Below are 23,598 nucleotides of genomic sequence, written 5' to 3'. Positions count from 1 at the left end.
CTAGGAATATATATAACTTTAAATCCCAAAGAGTATATAATAAACAATATTGTCCCACTTTTGGATAGACTTAGATGTAAAGGGAAGGTATGGAGACAATTGCCCTTGTCAGTGGTGGGAAGGTGCAATTTAATTAAGATGACATGGATGCCCCAGCTGTTAAATGTTCTACATAACTCTCCCATCTGGATAAATAGACAATGGTTCAGAAGATTAATATTATATTTAGAGAACTGATTTGGGAAAAAAAACAGTCAAGGATACAGTTACGTACTTTACAGTTGCCAAAGGATAGAGGGGGATTGGCAGTTTTTTGGCATCACAGTTGCAGCATTTGAAAGGATGTAATAATTTGTCTGAATATAATCCAACTAGGGAGCTGTTGTTATTGGGCATGTGTCATGACAATCTGATAGAGGCTTTGGAGGCTGATTTTTTTTTTTCAATCAAATACCCTACCTTATTAATGTTAAAGAAATTGTGGAAAGCAGTTAAAGGAATATTAGAGTATCAGGGATTTACGGATTTCTCACCATTATGGAACAATAGGTATTTGCAGGAACTGTTCAATGTAGAGAAGAACAGAGATTGGGAGAGATGAGTACTTACCCGCCTCTCCCAAGTATATAGGTTGGGCGTATTTAAGTCTTTCTCGGAGTTAAGGGAGGATTATGGTATATCAAATAAATCTTTTTTTTAGGGCTGTGGAAATTAACGATTAATTCCTCAATTAATCGTTAATTTTTTTTGATCAATCACAATTTTTTTGATCAGTAGGCTGCCTGCCCTGTGGCCGCTTTGAGCCAAGCTGTGGCTGCAGCGCAGCGCTCCACTCCCTCCTCCTCCTCCTCCACTGTATGTCATACACAGTCTGCGGGCATCTCCCGCTGTGTTTCTCCGAGGTGAGTGTGAAAACTTTGGCCGCACTGTGAGAAAAGTCCCACCCTCCTCCTAGATCAGCTCGTGTGATAGACGCGGTGTTCTGTCTATCACACGAGCTAATCTAGGAGGAGGGCGGGACTTTTCTCACATTGCGGCCAAAGTTTTCACACTTAGCTCCGAGACACACAGCGGGAGATGCCCGCAGACTGTGTAATGCAGGCACAGGCACTGACTACAGTGAGGCTGCGATTATGGGCACGTTGAGACTGCATTATGGGCATGGTGAGACTGCATTATGGGAACGGTGAGGCTGCCATTATAGGCACGGCAAGGCTGCGATTATGGGCACGGTGAGACAGCATTATGGGCACAGTAAGCCTGCGATTATAGGCACGCAAGGCTGCGATTATGGGCACGGTGAGACTGCATTATGGGAACGGTGAGGCTGCGATTATGGGCACGGTGAGGCTGTGATTATGGGCACGGTGAGACTCCATTATGGGAACAGTGAGGCTGCGATTATGGGCATGGTACGTCTGAGATTATGGGCAAGGTGAGACTGCATTATGGGCATGGTAAGGCTGCGATTATGGGCACGGTAAGGCTGAGATTATGAGCACGGTGAGGCTGAGTTTATGACGTGTGACGTCCTAGCCATGCCCCGCTATGTCCGGCTTCAGCTGTTGCCATAACAACGGTGCTAAATCAGCTAAAAGTAGTTGGATCTGTATGTACGTTATAATTAATGGAAATTAGTCAATTAATCGATTAAAAAAAATCAATTAACCGAACACAAACATTTTAATCAGTAACAGCCCTACTTTTTTAAAATATTTACAAGTTAGACACGCTTTGAGAATTCAATTTAAAGAGAAACCACCAGAATAGAGTGAGGCAAATTTTCTCTGGAAGATAATTGATGCCGATGTATCTAGACAGTTAATCTCATTCATATGTGATGGTATTTCTGACAGAGTGATAAAGGGAAATGAGGATCTCCCTTGTAGGAGGGGAAAGGAGGAAGATCTGGGAGACATATCCAATGAACAATGGAAGTATATCTTGGAAATGGGCCCCTTAAGCACTCTGTCACCATCACAATCAGTATCTTACTTGATGCTACTACACAGAGCATATAAGACACCTCAGTAATTATTTTGTTATGGATGGAGGATAGATGCCATATGTCCAAGATGCAAGGACCCAAAGGGCGATTTAATTCACATGATGTGGAGCTGCCCTAAACTGAATAGATACTGGAGTGAAGTTATGGATAAAATAAGACATTTGGAGTATCTTTTGGTTTGGACCCTAAAATATGTTTATTGAGCTGTATGGAGAAAATGGGAGCATAGGGGGAGGCAAATAGCTATAATTAGATGTCTTTTCCTTGCAGGAAAACTGATAGCAAGAAGGTGACTGGCTGTAAGCCCACCAACTCAGGTTGTGGTAGTGGGAGGGGGAGGTCAATAAAAAAAATACGAATGGAAGGACTTGTCGATAAGAAAACAAACAAATGGATATACTAGAATAACTTAGAGATAAAAGTAAAGGGTGAACTGAAGTGTATTATGTATATGTGGGGGGGGGGGGGGGGTGTTAAATGTTGGTGGGGTGGGTGAAAAGAGTAAATGTGTGATGTATAAATGTATACTTGTTTTTTGTTTTTTTATATAAATAAAAATTACCTTAATTAAAAAAAAAAAATACAGCACAAACTGCATTTTGCTGTTTTTACTGGGTACCATCCGTGAAAAAATATAAACTTTGAACTAATACAACTAGTTTAATTCATCCTACAGTTGCAAAGCTCCAGACATATCATACTGCTTTTTATGGATTTTACTGTGCTCACTTGAAATTTTTGGTCTGACTTACAACCACTGTCTTGCACTGTTTAATACTCTTTTAGTCTAATATACTTCAATATATAAAATAATACTTGATTTTATGAATGCCCCTAGGAATTAGATGCGTAATCTTTGTGTTTTCAGCATCAATTATAATAAAGAGCTGAGACCATCTATCCTTGCTTCACCTCTGAGCAGTGTGCCCAGATACGAGTTGCCATCTGGTTTCACCCCTGTGGACAAAGGCCCTAGTAGGGTATTATACTCTTTTCCACAGCTGTGGTGTTATTGTCTACCACGGACTATCTATAGTTGTTTATTATATATATTTATATATTAACATTTTACAAGTTAGGTGGGTGTTTTACCGCAGCTCTATTTAGAAAAATAAATAAGTACATTTAAAAAATAAACACCCACCAGAGGGAGAATGCTTTTTTAAATATAATAAACCCCGCTAGAGGGAGCAGAAAAAATGAATTATAAATGCTCATACAATATATATATATATATATATATATATATATATATATATATATATATATATATATATATATATATATATATATATATATATATATATATATATATTACATTTTTGAAAAAGTTAAAAGTGGACAGGCCCTTGCAAACATTATGTCTTTCTCTGACTGCTCAAAAAGAGCAGTGTGGTAAGCAATTGTTACCCCTTTGCAGTGCCAATCTGTATGGTAGAACTTTGAAAGTTTCTATAACTTGTATTTCTGTAATTACATAAATGACCACAATATAAGTTATATTGCATTTTTTTTTTACACCATCCATTGATTTAATATCATAGATTAAAGTAAAATGTTTAACAAAAAGTAGCAATTTTTCAATCACACTATCAATAAGGATTAATGTCAGAGTATGAGTGCCGATTCAAACAGGGGCAACACGACTTCAGCGCGACTTTGCAAGGTGACTTCAACGCGACTTCAATGTGACTTCAGCATGACTTTAAGCAACTTACAACGCAACTTCAAGTCACCTCCAGGAAAGGCGACTTTTGCTGTGGCCAATCACAGAATAATCAGCTCTCTGGGAGGGAGGGGTTTGCCTGGGTAAACTAATTTCTTTTCCTGTAAAGTCGCTTTAATATAGATGAAGATCCGACTTGGAGGCGACTTCCACTGAATTCTATGGGTACAGGTCGCCTAGAAGTCTCCTTGAAGTAGTACAGGAACCTTTTCTGAAGTTGGAGCAACTTCAGTAGTGTACATTAAGATGGCTCTCATTGACTATAATGCAATTCCCAATGTCAAGCGACTTGGGGCGACTTGAGGGCTGACAAGTCGGATCCCAAGTCATTGTAGTGTGAACTGACCTTGAGGGTAAAAGACATTTCATAACATAACTTTCTAACTTGGCCAGCTGAAGAGCCAGTTCCAAATGTAATGTTTACCAACAGTTTAAGGGCCAATTCACATCTGTATCGATGCACTATGGCACAATGGACTTATGTACCTACATATACACACACACACACTATGGTGTTTGTATATTAATACACACATGCAGTTATTGATATATGTACATATATATTATATAAATAAATATATATATGTTATACAAGTCAGGGCTATTTCGTCTTTTTAATATATATATATATATATATATATATATATATATATATATATATATATATATATATATATATATATAAGAATGACATTATATAAGCTCAAGAAGTGAGCAGGAATCATTTTTATGACCTCTGAGTCTCGGAGAATTTGCTCTAGATTTGAGAATTTGAAACCCATATTGAGCATGTCATTATGAAGAAAAAAAAGTCTTTTTTCTACAGTACGCTTCTGGGACTATACTCTGTATGATACTGTACAATTTTACCCTTCATATTAAAGATAAGATGCTGTGTGCGTGAAAAGGTGACAAGGTTGAAAGAATGAGGCATAAGGACAAGCTTGAAAATCTACATCTATGAGGTTTGGAAAGAAGAAAATCACTTTAGAAGAGATTTAATTGAAGCATTTAAAATCCTAAATGGAGTAGATAATGTCAACACACAGTACCATTTTCAGAGCTGAAGATGATAGGACAAGGGGAACATAAATGGAAATTATAGTAGAGCAAATTCCGAGCAGGCATAAGTGTCCTTTCATGCAGAGAATAATAAATGTGCGGAACATGTCCCTTCAAGGAAAGATGTTGAGACAAAAACTCCAGGGTCATTTCAGAAAGAATGTAACAATCTTTCCTAACCAAAAAAAATGAGAGTAGGAAGTGGAATATTAATTGCTGTGAGTAGTTTTCTACCCTATCTAATCTCCTTTTTATCATATGGGCTTCTATGGCAGAGTAAAAATGTAAGGGCTTTAACTCGTAACAAATGATATGTTCAGTACAATTTGCATATCATGGAACATAAATGTATCTAAAGTAAACATTTCAATAAATGTGAATGGTAATTCAGTCAGTTGTTCCACTTTTGGGTGGAACTCCGCTTTAAAATTCTACTCTGCACCTTCCAATGAAGATCATGTCTTTGCTGTCACTGCTCCAAATTTTCCATTATACAAATTTCCAATAATGGAATTTCCATTCACTAACTAATAAAAGAGACCTTATTTAAAAGTAAAAAATATTTGGAGGTGATTGTAGCCATATTAGTGCACTTGCGTCAGAGACAATTGAGTACTGCCTGTGATACTTTATTCTTTGCCCTAACATACGATCTTTCAGGACAAGTTTTCGGGGTATGTCCCCTTCTTCAAGGTCCCAGCAGTACTGATTCACAAAAGTTTTAGCAGAATGTTAAAAAAACACAATCTCTGAGGGAAAGGAAAAAAAAAGAAAAACACAAACCAATGTACATATTTAAGAAAATCTATCCCTGGCCACACCACAAATAATTATACATTAGTGTACCAAACCTTACTATCTGTCACACCTATGTTTTTCATGTGATAAAACAAATTCTTCACTTTGGGCTTTTGCAGGGCTTTTTTTCAGCGGGAACACGGGGGAACACATTTCCGGTACCTCCCAGCACTAAATGTATGTAAAAGCATGGGGTGTGGGGTGTGCTGGAGGGTCTATTGATATTGGTTGCTGGGGGATCTATTGACACTGGTGGGGATCTAAATTTGTGTGAGGGCCTATTGTTTCTAATGCGGAATCTATTGTTGCTGGGGGGGTATTATGTTTCTGGAAGGGATCTACTGTTGAGGGAGAGGTCTATTTTTACTGGCTGCTGGAGGATCCATTGATGCTGGCTGCTGGGAGATCTGTTGTTGCTGCTGGGGGGTGTCTAATGTTGCTTGGGTGGATATTTTGTTACTGGGTGTGATATTTTTCTGGGTGGTTCACTGTTGCTGCAGGGAATCTATTGTTGTTGGGGTGGAGTCCATTGTTGCTGGGGGAGTCTATTGTTGTGTGGGGATCTATTGCTGGGATTCTATTGTTGCTGGCTGCAGGGGATCTATTTTACTGCTTTTCTTTTTATCATTAACATGTTCCATACAAATGATTTAGCACCACAAAATGATACTTGGTTCTGTATTCTCTAAAAGGGGCAGTACTGGTAGGTGGGTAGGGGGTGGAATCAAGGGACGGTGGTCAGATGTGGGTAAGGGGCAGAGACAAGGGGTGACTCAGACGGGGGAGTTCCTGCACCCATTCCCCGAGAAAAAAAGCCCTGGGCATTCATAATTTTGAGGTCCTTTGTAAGGTTTTTTTGTATCTATAGAAGCAGGGGTGGAGCCAATGGGGGCGGCAAAATTAAGTTTTGCCTAAGGTGTCAAAAAACCTTGCACCAGTGCTGTATACAACTGAAAGCACAGTTAGCTTAAAACGGCCCTCTAAAAATAGGGTTCCAGCTCCCACTTCCTCCCGGGGCTCCGTGGAGCCGGAAGTCGGTTCACCTCTCCTCCTCCCTCTCGGCAATCATCTGGGACACGTCACAGGTCCCAGACCAGTCACAGCGCGCCGCGCGGATCGCACATGCGCAGTGCATGCCTGGGTGTGAAACCACAGCCGGACGCCAATAGTGACAATGCCGGCACCACAGAGAGGAGGGGGAGACGAGCGGGGCTTCGTTCCCCCACATAGCTGGACCCTGGGACTGGTAAGTGTCCGATTTATTATAAGTCAGCAGCTGCAGTATTTGTAGCTGCTGACTTTTAATTTTTAAAGTGGCGTTCCGGTTAAAAAAAAAAGACAGTTGTGGAAGGAAAAAAATATTATTATGTTGCTGTGAGTAACCGATGATGGGATGATGAAAGTGCTTTGGGAAGGTCTGTGTATGTTCACATCTCTCCCAGCAATATATTACAGTATCTCACAAAAGTGAGTACACCCCTCACATTTTTGTAAATATTTTATTATATTCTTTTCATGTGACAACGCTGAAGAAATGACACTTTGCTACAATGTAAATGTAAAGTAGTGAGTGTACAGCTTGTATAACAGTGTAAATTTGCTGTCCCCCTCAAAATAACTCAACAAACAGCCATTAATGTCTAAACCGCTGGCAGCAAAAGTGAGTACACCCCTGAGTGAAAATGTCCAAATTTTGTACGGCCACCATTATTTTCCAGCACTGCCTTAACCCTCTTAGGCATGGAGTTCACCAAAGCTTCACAGGTTGCCACTGGAGTCCTCTTCTACTCCTCCATGATGACATCACAGAGCTGGTAGATGTTAGAGACCTTGCGCTCCTCCTCCTTCCATTTGAGGATGCCCCACAGATGCTCAATAGGGTTTAGGTCTGGAGACATGCTTGGCCAGTCTATCACCTTTACCCTCAGCTTCTTTAGTAAGGCAATGGTTGTCTTGGAGGTGTGTTTGGGGTCATTATCATGTTGAAATACTGCCCTGTGGCCCAGTCTCCAAAGGAAGAGGATCATGATCTGCTTCGGTATGTAACAGTACATGTTGGCATTCATGGTTCTCTCAATCAACATGTAGCTCCCCAGTGCCAGCAGCACTCATGCAGCCCCAGACTATGACACTCCCACCACTATTCTTGACTGTAGGCAAGACACAATTTACTTTGTACTCCTCACCTGGTTTTCACACATGCTTGACACCATCTAAACCAAATAAGTTTATCTTGGTCTAATCTGACCACAGGACATGGTTCCAGTAATCCATCTCCTTAGTCTGCTTGTCTTCATCAAACTATTTGCTTCTGTTTGTTTCTTGTGCATCATCTTTAGAAGAGGCTTCCTTCTGGGATGACAGCCATGCGGACCAATCTGATGCAATGTGCGGCGTATGGTTTGAGCACTGACAAACTGACCCCCCACCCCTTAAACCTCTGCGGCAATGCTGGCAGCACTCATACATCTATTTCCCAAAGACAACCTCTGGATATGATGCTTAGCACTTGAACTCACTTTGGTCGACCATGGCGAGGCCTGCTCTGAGTGGAACATGTCCTGTTAAAGCTCTGTATGGTCTTGGCCACCGTGCTGCAGCTCAGTTTCAGGGTCTTGGCAATTTTCTTATAGCCCAGGCCATCTTTATATACAATAATTCTTTTTTTTCAGATCCTCAGAGAGTTCTTTGCCACGAGGTGCCATGTTGAACTTCCAGTGACCAGTATGAGAGAGTGAAAGCAATAACACCAAATTTAACACACCTGCTCCCCATTCACACCTGAGACCTTGTAAAACTAAAGAGTCACATGACACTGGGGAGGGAAAATGGCTAATTGGGCCCAATTTGGACATTTTCACTTATGGGTGTACTCACTTTTGTTGCCAGCGGTTTAGACATTAATGGCTGTGTGTTGAGTTATTTTGAGGGGACAGCAAATTTACACTGTTAAACAAGCTGTACACTCACTACTTTATATTGTAGCAAAGTATAATTTCTTCAGTGTTGTCACATGAAATGATATAATAAAATATTTACAAAAATGTGAGGGGTGTACTCACTTTTGTGAGATACTGTACATGGGGTGGTCAGCAAGAGGTTAAAGATTGATTCTGCCTAAGTGGAGTGTGACGATTAACCACTGGAATACCTTGTTTATCTATCCCATATCTTGAGACACTGAGTCATTGTCAGGTTTGATGACTGTAAGGCGGTTTAATCTTTAAATCCGCAACTAGTAATGGCAATAGGGTCTAGTGGAGGGAATTCCTGTGGAATGTCTTTTACACAGATGCGCACATGGTGTTTCCCACAGAATGGCAACCAGATGCAGGATTGCGCACACACTCATGCTCACATGCACAGTTCCCATTGGCGCTAGAAGGGCTATTTTTTTTTTTTTTTGTAACCATAGATTTTTATTGAATTCCACAATGTACAATTCAAAGTAGGTAACATATTATACATATTATTAAGCATACAAAGTGTGAACAATAGAAATGTAGAAAAGATTTTCAGGTATAAATATTGCTTAAACATATGCAGGCCTCGTATAAGAGCACTAGATTGTGACCTCGACAACAGGTAAAGCCTGCCACCCCATCTGGGTACCAGCAGGACTATTTAAAGGATACCTTTGCTTATGTTCTGTGCTGACTGGTCTTCAGCTGTTCCTATGCCTTGCTTGTATCCTGTGTTTGACCTTTGTTACTGATTAGGCTTGCTCTTGACCTGATCTTGGATTCTGATTACCCGTTCTTGATCTCAGCTCCATTCTTGAATATGCTTCTGCCTATGCCTCTGTACTGCCTGCCTACTGCTGACCTTGGCTGCTTTTATAGCTTTACTTCTGTCTCTGATTTGGCTTCACATTATTTCTGAGTGCCTGCCCTTGCTGTCACCAATATCAGCATCTTTCATCACAGTGCATTCCTGTCTTCAGTCTGCTGGAATCTCTCACAAGCCTTACATCCAGAAACTGCAGTGCATGCGATGTGCTCATTTTACCTTAGCTGGCTCATCCTGATTGGCTGCTGCTACTGACCTGGTCTCTTGCTGGACTGTTCCTGCCTGCATCCCCTACTACAAGTTCTTCCAGCAACACCTGTCAGCACTTGTTCCTCCTGTCCCTCTGCACCATCTGTTCCACTTATATTGGGGCCTGGGCTATCGATACAAGAGAGGCCAACCTCATCATCTCAACTATCCCACTGTGATCTTCCCCATTTGGGGACCACTATTTTGCTGATGCACATGGATGGTTACCATGCTTTTATTCTGTATTTAAGTATTTGTTATGTTTTATTACTTTTGTATTAATAAACCTTTATATAAAATCTCTTACATACCTGTTTACACATTTGAATTTACCGCAGTTCATCTTGTACCAAGATAGTCCAATTGCCCCTGTTCTCTAAGGAGGCCTAGTTGGGGACCAAGCTTCCGGCCCCTATATCTCTAATTTTCTGGATGATGGTACATTTTCCACATTTTCCACATATTTTTAACTATCATTACTGTTGTAGAGGCTACTTCTATTTTTCTATATGACAATCTTAGTTTTATCTGTTGTAAGCAAGGAGTCAGCATTTATATGGATATAATCCTGAAGTTCCCTGGAAATATCAATACAGAGGTATAATTATGGAAGGCTTGTAAATTAATGAACACAAGTCTCATGTTAAGGCAGGTATTTTTTACCAGGCATAAAGCAAGTTTAATCCACTTCTTATTGCATTGTAGTGTTGGAATGCTGACAATGCCCCCCCGCCGCTTTATATTTTTTAAAGGACATTTTTTCTCTTTAATGAGACTTTTATGTTACGATTTAGCCACACAGGTTTAACCTTCACTCTTCTATATTTATTGCCCACTGGAATGCACTGTGTGATACCTTTGTTTTACATGTATATGTTCCTAAAGCATTCCAATTTTTTCTTCTGTGTTCAATGTTTCTAGAATTTGGTCCCATTGATGTCTTGTAGTATTGAGCACAGTACAGAAAAGTTTACTCAATTGAAATTTAGAGTTCTTGTGCTACCCTCTTGCCTCCTTTACCTATGCATTGCCACATCTTAGATCAGACTTGGATCGTTCTTAATTAATAAATCTAGCAATGCATTCTTTCTGGTCTGGGAATCCACCAGTTGAGGCATGAAGTTGTCCTTTATAACATTCATGAAATGATGGGCTTTTATTGAGTGAGCTGTCTCCACTGCCCAGTCAATATCGGGATAATTGAAGTCCCCCATTATGATGACATTTCCCTGCCTCGCTGCCATTTCTAACTGTGATAAAAGGTCCAGCTCCTCTTCCTCCTTCAGGTTGGGGGCCTGTAACATACCCCCACTATTAATTTCCCACTTACTTCTTCTCTTTGGAGTCCTACCTACATGGATTTCACCTCCCCTATTGTCCCATTTACAATGTCACTCCTCTCTACCACCCTTACATCATTTTTGATATATAGACACACCCCTCCCCCTCTTCTACCTCCCCTGTCCTTCCAATATAAGCAATACCCCTAAATATTTGACATTCAGTCGTGTGAGCAGTCAAACCAAGATTATGTTATTCCCACTAAGTCTACATCCGCCTCGTATAACAGCAGCTCCAGTTCCTCCCTTTTGCTAGCTGGGCTCCTGGCATTTGTGTATATGCCTCTCAGTGTTGTATGAGTGCATATTAATTTCTCCTTATGTTTTCTCAGGGTTTGTTTTTGATTTGTCCACTCATTCACCCGGGATTAGGTGTTATGGCTATATTATCACTACTGACTCCACTATCACTACTGACTCCACTCTGTCATTTGCTCACTGCCGGCTATTGCTTCCTCTGAACCCTCCCACCCAACATCTAGTTTAAAAGCCCCTCCAACTTTGTGGGCATCTTTCTTCCCAATAAAGCTGCACCCTCACAATTAAGGTGTAGCCCATCCTTACTGAAGAGTCGGTAACCGACTGAAAAGTCAGCGCAGTTTTCCAGAAACCTGAACCCCTCCTTCCTACATCAGTTCCTCTGCCACTTGTTCAGTTCCCTGAGCTCCTTCTGCCTCTCTGGTGTGGCTTGAGGCACAGGTATTATTTCTAAGAAAGCCACCTTGGAGGGTCTTTTCTTCAATCTATTCCCCAAGTCCCTGAAATCATTTTTTAGGACTTTCCGCCTTCCTCTTACTTTGTTATTGGTGCCAACATGTACCATTACAGCTAGGTCCTCCCCAGCCCCACCCAATAATATGTCCATCAGATCCTTGATGTGCCAAACCCGAGCACCTGGTAAACAACATACTGTTCGGTGACCACGGTCTTTTTGAAGGATTGCCCTCTCTGTCCTCCTAATAAGTCCCCTACTACCAGTACTCATCTAACCTTTCCAGTATCCCTGGCCCCCTTGTTACCGGAGCAGTCACTCCCCTGGCAGGCCTGCTCCAGCACTGCCACCCCTGAGCTGATATCCCCAACATCATGCAACTTGGCATATTTGTTGGGGTGTACCAACTCAGGACTGGCCTCCCTAGCGCTCTTCCCTCTACCCCCCTTCTATATGTCACCCAGCTACCTACCTCTGGCTCCTGTGCCTCCATATCTCCACCATCCTCTACACTGGCCCCTGCCTGCACCTGCTGGGTAATGTCCAAGCTCCTTTTTGATGGTGAGAATCCCTGTGAGAAATGTAGTTTCAAAAAGTCCTAAAATCACACGTTTGCAAGAGTCCTTGAAGGTTCTGCACTTAAAGCTAAACTCTCAGTATATACTCTATGTATAGGGTGGACCAAAAGTAGGTATGCGTTACCTGTAATTTATACATTACATTATTGTATATTTTACATTATAATGAGTGAAAAAGAATATATAAAAAACAAAGCGCTGTGATGCTAAATAGCTGATAATTACACATAAAACCAAGTGAGGCTGCTATCAAAAGAGAGTGTTTTCAGAGTCACTTAAAAAGAAAAAATAATGATATTTGAAGCGCTTCACAATGTGCATAAAAATGAATATATATGAATAAAAATAAATAAATATAAATACTCAAATAAATCCAGCGGTGAGTAAAAATTCCTAAAAAATCCAGCAATCAAAATAGTGTAAAATTATAAAAAATTAGTGCCACCAAATGTGTAAAAAAATCCACATAAAAAATCAACATAAAAATAAATATATAGGTCCAAGGAGCCAAGGACGCTCTGTGCAGATCAGCAGTATCACACAGTGTACTGCAGTGAATCTGCTCCTGTCTAAGGCGGCTGTCTGCTATAGTAAAACCTGCATATGCCTTATCATTATAAGGCACACGTGAGTGGATTGAAGTTTGCCTGTGTACTTTGGTATCCTAACTATTGCACAATGATTGTTTTTTTCTCTTATCTGCCTGTTAAATGAGATCTGTTTATGATTCTCACATTGGTTGTGAACAGAAGCAAAAGAAACATTGTTACTATAAATGTCAATGAGCACCTTAATTAAGCAAGTGTTTTTAAACAGCTTTGCTAGTGGGACTGGATCAAAGCTTTATACCAATCGGTTTCTACACTTGTATAATTGAACCTTCTGAATACATCCCTATATATTTATTTTTATGTTGATTTTTTATGTGGATTTTTTTACACATTTGGTGGCACTAATTTTTTATAATTTTACACTATTTTGATTGCTGGATTTTTTAGGAATTTTTACTCACCGCTGGATTTATTTGAGTATTTATATTTATTTATTTATATTTATTCATATATATTCATTTTTATGCACATTGTGAAGCGCTTCAAATATCATTATTTATACATTATAATGAGGCCTCTCCTCATTTTGAATTGTCGGTACAGAGTCACTGTGACAACACCTTCCCACAGCACCTGTATCAAGTTGGGTGAGCAAGGCAGCCAGTCAATGCTGTCACATCACTTGACACCCATGTACTCTTTGGGGGGGACATAGTAAAGGATAAGATTTTTTAAAAGAATCCCAAAGCAGTGGATAAATTGAGTTAATTTCACAAGCATTTATGAACATTGATTCTATCTGGAATTTGTGTGTTACTGTGTGTCACAGTGTTGGGGACAGGATCCAGGGATGTTGCAATGTTAATGGAGGACATTTCAAGCACCTACAGTAAGAGACCACATAGTGGTTAGTGTCAGGGACAGGATCTACTAATGTTGCACTCAAGACTAAGTACAGTACGACCCAATCAGTTTTGTATACTTTTGGCCATATTGTTCTCAGTGCCCGTAGGCAAAATAACAAATGAATAAATAAAGTTAAGGTAACAAATAAATTAACAAAAGTCAAATTAAAGTATCCAATCAGTAATGTATACCTACTATAAAATACCATCATCTGATCATTGTTGTGTACATACTTTTGGCTCACCCTGTATATACAGACACACACACAAATACAAACACACACAACAGATTTTTTCCATATTTTGTAATGATTTTTATTTGCACAAATATTTGTGCAGCAATTAAAAAAATAATAGTTACATAAATAACATTTTTTGCTTAAAGCATTCTTATTATTTATTGTACTTTAAAGTTCAGACAGAAAATTATCTATATGAAAGTATGGGATGAATAAGCTATCCTGCTAAAGGGGGTAGTGAATTCTGCAATTGTAAATATGTATCATTAATTACTATATGGAAATTGTAAACAGCACCGTTTAAAATACAATTTAGCCATAATCAAAATTCTTAATATTGGTGCATCTAATCCAGCGCTTAAATTCATTACTAGAATAAATAAAATATATTGCAATATACTTTATTATATTGCTTACATAGCATTATTTATAAAACAATATATAGTGCAACTGCATTGTATTTGCTAGTCTTAAATATGAGTACATAATGTAGAATAAACCTCAAACTAAATGTTTCTACAGCATTTTGAATAAATTGGTTACCAAGGATGTACTCCATAAGTTCTGGCTTTGAAAGCATCAACACAAGTTTACAGCTGCAGGAGTATCCTTGTGCTTGTTTCTAATTTGCTTAGTAGGTTCTTCTTATGCCCCATACACATGACCAGAAATGCCTCCAGCAAAACTCAGATGAGAGCTTTTGGTCGGAAAATACGACCGTGTGTATGCTCCATCAGACTTTTGCTGCCAGCAAAAGATTGAGAGCAGGTTCTCTATTTTTCAGTCGGAAAAAGTTCCTATGCAAAAATGCGTTCGTCTGTATGCAATTCTGAAGCACAAAAAACCATGCATGCCCAGAAACAATTTGACGCATACTCGGAAGCATTGAACTTCATTTTCTCGGCTCATCGTAGCGTCACCGCGTTCTTGATGGATGAAAGTTCAGGGAACTTTTGTGTGACCGTGTGTATGCAAGCCAAGCTTGAGCGGAAAAACCACCCAAGATTTTTCAGATGGAAATTCCGCTCGTGTGTACGGGGCATTAGCTATTTAATAAAAATGATCTGGGTGGCTGTAGAGCTGCTGATCACTTATACGGGACTTGTAGGGTGCCACTCTTCCCCCTGCCAACCCACCCTCCTTTTCTGTCAGGATGAGAAGCAGAAGGACATTAAGGAATATCAATGCCATAATGTTCCTTGCAGAGTGTGAACCTGGAAGTACTCTGAGCACTTCTGGGTTCAGAGCTGGTAAAATCCCAGATCAAGCACAGTCTGTGTTTAATTGGCTGGAGCTGGACCTGTTACCTTTCCAATGCTATCACGCAGGGAGCATTTTTTTAGCCCCTTATGATAGCCCTAAACTTAATTTTTAAAAAATGTAAATGTGTTAAAAAATGTAAATATAATAGAAAAAAAAAATTAAGACAACCCCATATGCCCATGAACACTTATAAAAACACTAATGCACACATAGGGCACACATTACATTTTGGGTATCACTTTGCACACCAGAGTGATGGAAATAATTATAGGTCCCTTATTTACTGCTAATGTTGAACTGATGAGCTGTAATGACATTTAAAGTGTTGTCTATTGATAATTTCGGTACCGTAATTTTTCACTGTTTCACAGCACATGCAGTTATGAGGTCTGACATATTTGGTATTTATTTACTTAACACAATTTAATTTTTTAATTTGTACAAAACAATTGGGGATCATATTTGTGTTTGTGTGCAATAACATGAATTTTTTGTATTTTTTTACTCGATATATATAGATTTGATTGATTTGATTTTGGTTTGATTGATTGATACTGTTGTGCAATTATCATGCAACAAAAATATTTGGTAACTGCAATGTTTTTTATTTTAAAGGGCCTCTGCTGTCATAACAAGTATAATGTTTCTGGAGGTTTTAAGTCATTCTCTAGCTTAAAATGCAAATTCTAATATTTGCCTACATTGAAAAAATGCTAGAGTTAATATTAACTAAATATTAACTAAGCATAAATAGAATAGGCTTTAAAGTGTATGTAAATAATAACAATGAACATATATCTTATATCTCTTATTTTCTTCCTATGGTCTGGTAAATTCAGTATTCCATTGAAAGTATTTTTTTATATCTGTTCAATAAGTACAAAAAACTGTTGATTTTTTTTCCCCTGCACATTTTGCAATAAAACTTATCTGCCTGTCTAGGTTAACCTGGAAACTATAAATGAACAACCAACATATTGACATCTTAAGAAAAAGGCATCAGAGCTGGGTCAAGTAGCATTGTAGGTGGATTCTGCTATGGTGTGGTAGTTATTCAGGTGATTTTGATGGAGTGTCCCGCAAAGATTTTGGTTAGGTAAAATGTTGTAGGAAAGGAACAAAAATGTTGTAAAAAGATAGGAGGGGATAAGAAGATGGGGAGAGAGGGGATAAGATTGGGGAAGGGAAGGAAAGAGAAGGGAGTAGAAGACAGGTGGTGGGGGCCATCCCCCAGCCCAAGCCCACCGATTCAGTAGCCACTGCTATACATTCCAGACGGTCTTAGTCATTGAAGGGAAGTAAGTCTTATAGTTTTCCGTGGTCTGGAAGTGTTTCCAACAGAACTGAGAATTTCTGTAAACGTTCTTGGGAGGTAAAAATCAGTTCTCCCATCTCCTCTATCTTAGCAACCCTGTTCAGCCATTCCCGAATGGATGGGATATCTGTAGATCACCAGTGCACTGGAATGCATAGTCTGGCTGCGTTGACCATATGCATGGCCAATGATTTGTAATATACCTGTTTAGGGAGGGTTGTATGATGTAGGAGATACTGCGCAGGGCTATAGTTTAGAGTATAAGTGGTGACACGTGAAATTATAGAGTGCACTTCCTTCCAAAAAGGTTGGATCAAAGAGCACTCCCACCAAATGTGGAGCATGGAACTTTCTGCTTTTTTTGCATCTCCAATAAATATTTGAAATTTTTGGGTGAGAATTTGTGTAAGCAGGTTGGTGTTCTGTACCATTTGGTTGCAATTTTGTACCCATTTTCCTGGATCACTACTTTCATCGAACCTTTGCCATCAACGAGGGAAAGATGAAGGGATGTGACTTGAGGGTCTGGGACCAATGGTTGGGTGTGAGCAGAGGAAGGATGTGTGTGGGAATGCTTGTGAAGTGGTTCTCTGACGCAACCCACACTTTCCCAGATTTGCGGACTTGCCAGTCTACGACCCTAGTTAGATGACATGCCAAGTGGTATTTGTGGAGATCAGGTAAACCAACTGCCCCTTTAGCTTTGGTGCATGTAAGATGGGGGTATTTGATGTGTGGGGCAGTGTTCTTCCAAATGAGGGTAGTGCAGGCCTTTTTGTATGCCACAAAGAAGGAAGGTGCTAGATGAATTGGGATCGTCTGCATCAGGTATAGAAGACAGGGGAGAATGACCATTTTTACTAAGGCCGATCTACCGAACCATGAGACATTGAGGTTGTCCCACTCCTTCAGTTCTATTTGAATCTTAGAAAGGGCAGGCAAGAAGTTTTGGTTGCATAGGTCTACTATTTTCCTGGTGATTTGGATGCCCAGATAGGTAATGACTTCCTTTTTCCATTGAAAGGGGAAGGATTCTTGACAACGGGTTACTTCCAGTGGGGGTAGTGAAACAATTAGGGCATGTGATTTGGAATAGTTGACTTTCAGGTTTGATAACTCACCAAAGTGCTTTATATCACTCAGGAGGTTTGGCAGGGATAATCGTGGGGGTTGTAAGAAGAGTAAGATATCATCGGCAAAAGCCGCTACTTTAAACTCCCTGTTCTCTATGGAACATCCTTTTATATCAGGATTGGCTCTTAATCTGTTTAAGAAGGATTCTAGTGTCAGAACAAAGATCAGGGGGGATAGGGGGCACCCCTGTCAGGTCCCATTGCTGATAGAGAAGGCGTTCGACAGGAGGCCATTAACTTATACCCTAGCTGAAGGATTAGTATATAAGGCATTAACATGTGCAAACATGTGTGGTATAAGGCCCACTCCTTTTAGTACTGCTTGCATATAATCCCAGGCAACCCTGTCGAATGCCTTCTCAGCATCAAGGGACAGAAAGAATCCCTGGGACTGCGACAAGGTGAGCCAATGATGTAGGTTCAGTGTACGTATGGTGTTATCCCTGGCTTCCCTATCTGGTATGAAGCCAACTTGATCAGATGAGATGAGGCCAGGGATGAGAGGTAGTAGCCTGTTGGCGAGTATCTTTGCATAAAGTTTAATATCCACATTAAGCAGTGAAATGGGCCTATAATTGGATACTTGTGTCAGGTCTGCCTTCTTTCGGGATCACTGTTACGTGGGCTTCTAGCAGGCTACCTAGGGAATTTTGGGGTTCTGCCAGGGAGTTAAGTACCTTTTAACAGCATTGGTGTCAGATCATCTGTAAAGCACTTGTAGTAAAGTAGTGGCAGGCCATCAGGTCCTGGGCTTTTACCCACTTTCATCTGTTTTATAGCCAAGCTCAGTTCCTCTGAAGAGAGAGTGTTTTCCATAGCTTCCGCTTGTTGAGGGGTAATTGGTTTGGGGCAATATTGGGCTAAGAAATCTTTTATTTTGGCAGATCGGCTATCTGAGTTTATTGTTCCTACATTGTCACATGCTAAATTGTAGAGTTTAAAGTAAAAGTTTTCAAATTGCTTGGCAATATCTACATTTCTGGAGAGGGGATTACCATGACTGTCTCAAATCTGGTTGATTGTGGACGAGGACTTGGCTGCCTGAATTGTGCGAGCTAATAGTCTCCCACTCTTGTTACCATGTTCATAGAACACTTTCTGTCCAAGGATATACCGTCGTCTGGTGCGTTTCCCCAACTCATCCAATAAAGTGGAATGAGCGTGTATGAGGTCCTAAAATGTAGCTAGTGAGGTAGAGTGTTTATGGTTTTTTTTTAGTCTATTGATAGTTTTGATATGGGACTTGATCTGTTCCTGATGTGTCTTTTTGGCAGCTGTTGCTAAGGATATTAGTTTCCCTCTGATGACACATTTGTGCGCCTACCATAGTGTGATGGGTGTGATGTCAGGGGAAGAGTTTTCTTCAAAATACAGTTGAATTTGGGAACGTATCTGTTGCAGTACTTCTGGGTCTTTTAACAGGGAGGGATTTAGCTGCCATGATTTTGTTGTTTTGGTTGATTCCGAGAAAGTAAGGGTCATCATAATGGGATGGTGCTTGGACAACAGCATTGGTTCTATTGAGGCATGGGAAAGAAAAGATAGGTCTGTTTGGGATAAGAAGAAGTAGTCTATTCTGGAATACTTTTGATGTGGTGAGGAGAAAAAGGTGTAGTCTTTTTCAGTTGGAAATAAGGTACGCCAAGTATCGTGGAGTGTTAAGTTTTGCAGTTGTAATTTAATTTGGCGGGGTGCGCGGTACGAAAGGGTGGTAGTACCTGTGGAGGTGTCGAGGGATGGATTAAGTGGGACATTAAAGTCTCCCCTGAATTACAATACCTTCTTGGAAGGTAGATAGCAGATCACAAACCTTCCTGAAAAAAGATAGTTGGTGCTCATTAGGACAGTACACGTTAGCCAGTGTGATTGGCTTGGTCGCATGCGTGACCTTAATAAAGATGCACCTACCCTCTGGGTCTATTCTGGATTCTGATAACTGAAAGTCAGCATGTTTGGAGATAAGAATTGGCTTCTGAATTTGTGGAATGTAGTGCCTTCTTGTAGATGTCATTCCTTAGCTTAGGTATAGCATCCGTACAAAAGTGTATTTCCTGCAGAAATGAGCATTGTGTTTAGTCAGAGCTGTTAATACCTGTGATCTTTTCTCCAGAAGGTTTAAGCCTTTTACATTCAGCCATAGGCATTTTAGAGATAGTTGTTGTTTAATTGTCGGAGAGCTTTGCATTTCTTTTTTTTTTTTCTTTCCCCTTTTCTTTCCCCCTTCTTTTCCTCTTTTCAAAAGAAAAACAAAAAGCTACTGAAAGTTAAGGTACCTATGTTTGGGTCACTTAAGTCTAGCCTGGGCGCCTTAGTATCGTAGAAGGCTGAATCGTGGGTGATTGGTGGGTGGATGGGGGAGAGAGGCGGCCCCCAATCGGAGGAAGAAAAAGAAAATAGAGTATATAAAGAAGACAGAAATAGGGGGGGGGAGTCTAAAAAGGCAAAGGTGGGGTGATGCAGTCACTGAGATGAGGTAGAGAAAAGAAAAAAGGGGGGGGAGGCACTGATGAGTTGTAAGGACTTTACGACTGCAGGGCTCACAAACTGTGTTACCAGTATACCTAATGGAACAAGTCTGGGGTGTCAGCTAGAGTCCATTGGGACAGCTGTGAGGGGACAGCGAACTTGGAAAGCGTCAATTGGCTTAGCACTAGGGAGGACCAAACATTTATACAGATATAACAAGGGGTGTGGGATAATATGTTAGGATTCTTTAGGAACTCCCCATCATTAATGCTTTTGGTTTCAGTATGGAGAGCATATAAGACCAAAGTAGTGGCTTTTAACAGCACCACATAGTAAATGCATATCAATTGAGACAATTCTGAAACATATGGATAACAAACAGGTAACAGTAATCTAAAACAAATGCAGCTCTAAGGCTTTGCAGAGCTCTAACAGAGGATGGTAGGTTCTTAGACAAACTACACCAGAAGGATTCACTAAGCTGTCCGCTAAGTCTGGGAGACTCTCTCCATGTAAGTTTAACATTCTCAATACAAGGGTGGGTTTGCGTAGAGTCGTGGACTGCCAGGCTCTATATAGTATCAGCCCACTTCATCATCCTATTTATACCGTTCCCCCACGTATCCCATCCAAGGGTGCGAAGTGGAAAGGTTCCGTGATATGTTGGGGTGTATGTGAAAAGGATAAGGTAATGTTGTAGAGAAGAGATCTCCCCCTCCCTTCTTAAGGCGGGTGGTAAGTGTAAGCTGTGCTGGGGGGTACTGTGAAAGATTCTAACCTTATGAAAGGGCAAGATTCGGGGGTGTGAATATAGGATGTTTAGTTAGGTTAAGTGGGAGTTGCCTGATTAAATTCGTTTAAGGGAGACAGAAGGGGACCTCGCTACTTGTCTCCTAGGGGGGTTTTAACGTTACTTCTATGTGGTAAGAATGTGTTTCGTTCCTTTCCATCTACAGGAGGGGTTGGTGTTTCAAAGGAACGTTGTATATGGCAAGATAAACAATAAAATGAACAATAAACTAAAATGAAGTAGGCACGTTGTATGGGAGTAGCCTCAGCTCCAGCTGGGAAGGTCGTTAAGTTTGCCACCTCAAAGTGATAGTTTGGTATGGTATAGCCTTTATGCATGGCCTGATAGAGCTCTGAATACAGGCCGAAGGTTGTAAGGGTATAAGGACAACTTCTGATCAGCTAGAGCATGAACATAATACGATCAGCATAGTCACACATAAAAAAAAAAATGGGGGGGGGGGGTGATGAGTGGGGAAATCAGATATGAGATCAAAGCTTCCATTACCTGGATATTATTAAATAAAGTGTAAATACCACGCTAAGACAAAAGCAAAATCAGCAAAAAAGCAGCAACAATAAACCATCTAATACCTAATGGTGCTAATAAATGTCAAAGTAAGAAAAGTTGCGCTACATTAAATATTTCTTATGTAAGAAATAGTGTGAACCAATACCATACAGAAAACCAGAACACACCCGCATCAAGAGTGCATCCTGAGCATCCTAAACTCCTTCAGGTGATGTATACATAAATGAATTGTGAAATAAACAAAATAGCGACAGCTCAAAAAAATCATATGCACATCAATCGATAAATGAAAAAACAATGTCCATAAGACCGTGTCCATATACAAATAAAATAAAATGAGCAGCGTTTTCTTTAGATGTGATAGAAAAAATATGTGAGTTATAATCCACAGCAGGTATCAAGGTCCAGATATTCAGCCTTAAAATGTCCACAAATGAAAGACAGCTCGATGTAAACTCTGTATGTGATAACTCTTACCGGAACCGGTGGCCCCCCTAAAGAGCGGGGTCATACGAGCAGACAGATATAGCCCTCTGCGGGGACACTTGAATCCTCTGGTATCTCGAGTCCTTTGGTTGCCTTGAGCGGTCCACGAGGATTTCACCAGATAGCAGTAAATGCTTAGCAGCTGGATGTCCCCAATCTGAAAAGAGAAGCACACTCGGGCTCCCAGTCACGAGTGAGCAGACAGAAAGGGACTCCAGTCATGTAGTAAGTTAAAATTCAAAATTTTAATGTTAATTAGATAAGCAAAAGCTCATAAGACAACATGTACAGAGGTAATGTACAGGGATAGTGCACAGAAAAATTGTATAAAAGTGCATGAATAAATAGATAAAAAGCCAGCTAGCTAAAACAAACAATAAAAAGCACCCGTGTACCGGGTCACATGTGACGTGATTGCATCAGCACAACGCAATCACGCCACATGTGACCCGGTACACGGGTGCTTTTTATTGTTTGTTTTAGCTAGCCGGCTTTTTATCTATTTATCTATTCATGCACCTTTATACAATTTTGAGCTTTTGCTTATCTAGTTAACATTAAAATTTTGAATTTTAACTTACTACACAACTGGAGTCCCTTTCTGTCTGCTCACTCGTGGCTGGGAGGCCGAGTGTGATTCTTTTTTCAGATTGGGGACATCCAGCTGCTAAGCATTTACTGCTATCTGGCGAAATCCTCACTGACCGCTCAAGGCACCCAAAGGACTCGAGATACCAGAGGATTCAAGTGTCCCCGCAGAGGGCTATATTTGTCTGCTCGTATATATAAAAGATATCCTTCGCGTTGGTGGATGAAAAATTGTATATATAATATATATATAATAGTGACTAGATATTTTTAGAATAAATAATTATTTCTTAACGTAAAAGTGATAATATTGCAGCAAAATGGGGGTGTTCACACCAACACTTGGTACAGTAAATATTTAAATACATTTCGCGCAATATCAATAATATTAAATAAATATGTGTAAAACTGTGTAAACATGGACAAAATAGTGACTTTTTAGAAAGTGGTTGCTGCAGTATTATTGCAAGGATCAACGATCTCTATATTGTAGCATATAGCAATTACTGCTATCTTCTAGTGAAGTGATGGTGCTATAATATACGTGAGTAAGAACATATATAAATAACTGATATGATAATAAAAATCTACAATGTCCGTGAGTGAAGAACAAATCATAAATACCATGAATAAATTATTGTGAGAAAAAAAGCAAATGCTTGTTAATAAAAATTAATCCTTCTATGGTCATAAATAACAAATGATATGTGCAACCAATCCTAAATAATATCATAAACAATAGACGTATAAATAGTGAACATCAAAAATTGTGCAATCACAGTCCACTTCAGTGCAATAATAAAGTGCAGGTGATAGGATTATAAATACAAAGTTCTTGAAAAAGGTAGATGGGTGACAATATATAAATAGTTTATGGGTGGTTCTTCTATTCAAATCTGGTCTATGTAATATAATGGGTATATTATTCCTGTGGTGGTGCCTCCTAGTGTGGTCTCACAGAACCCTCACCTTCAATTTGCAGTAATCAGGCTTTCAGTGATTGTAGCTTTAAGATGTAGGAGTAGTCTCTGGGAACCTCTCTTTCTTTGTTATTATCTCTCCATGATTT

This window comes from Aquarana catesbeiana, linkage group LG04 (assembly GCF_042186555.1).
Source record: "Aquarana catesbeiana isolate 2022-GZ linkage group LG04, ASM4218655v1, whole genome shotgun sequence".
NCBI classification, from domain to species: Eukaryota; Metazoa; Chordata; class Amphibia; order Anura; family Ranidae; genus Aquarana; species Aquarana catesbeiana.
The sequence above is the reverse complement of the archived record's forward strand: the minus strand, read 5'-3'. Positions refer to the sequence as shown.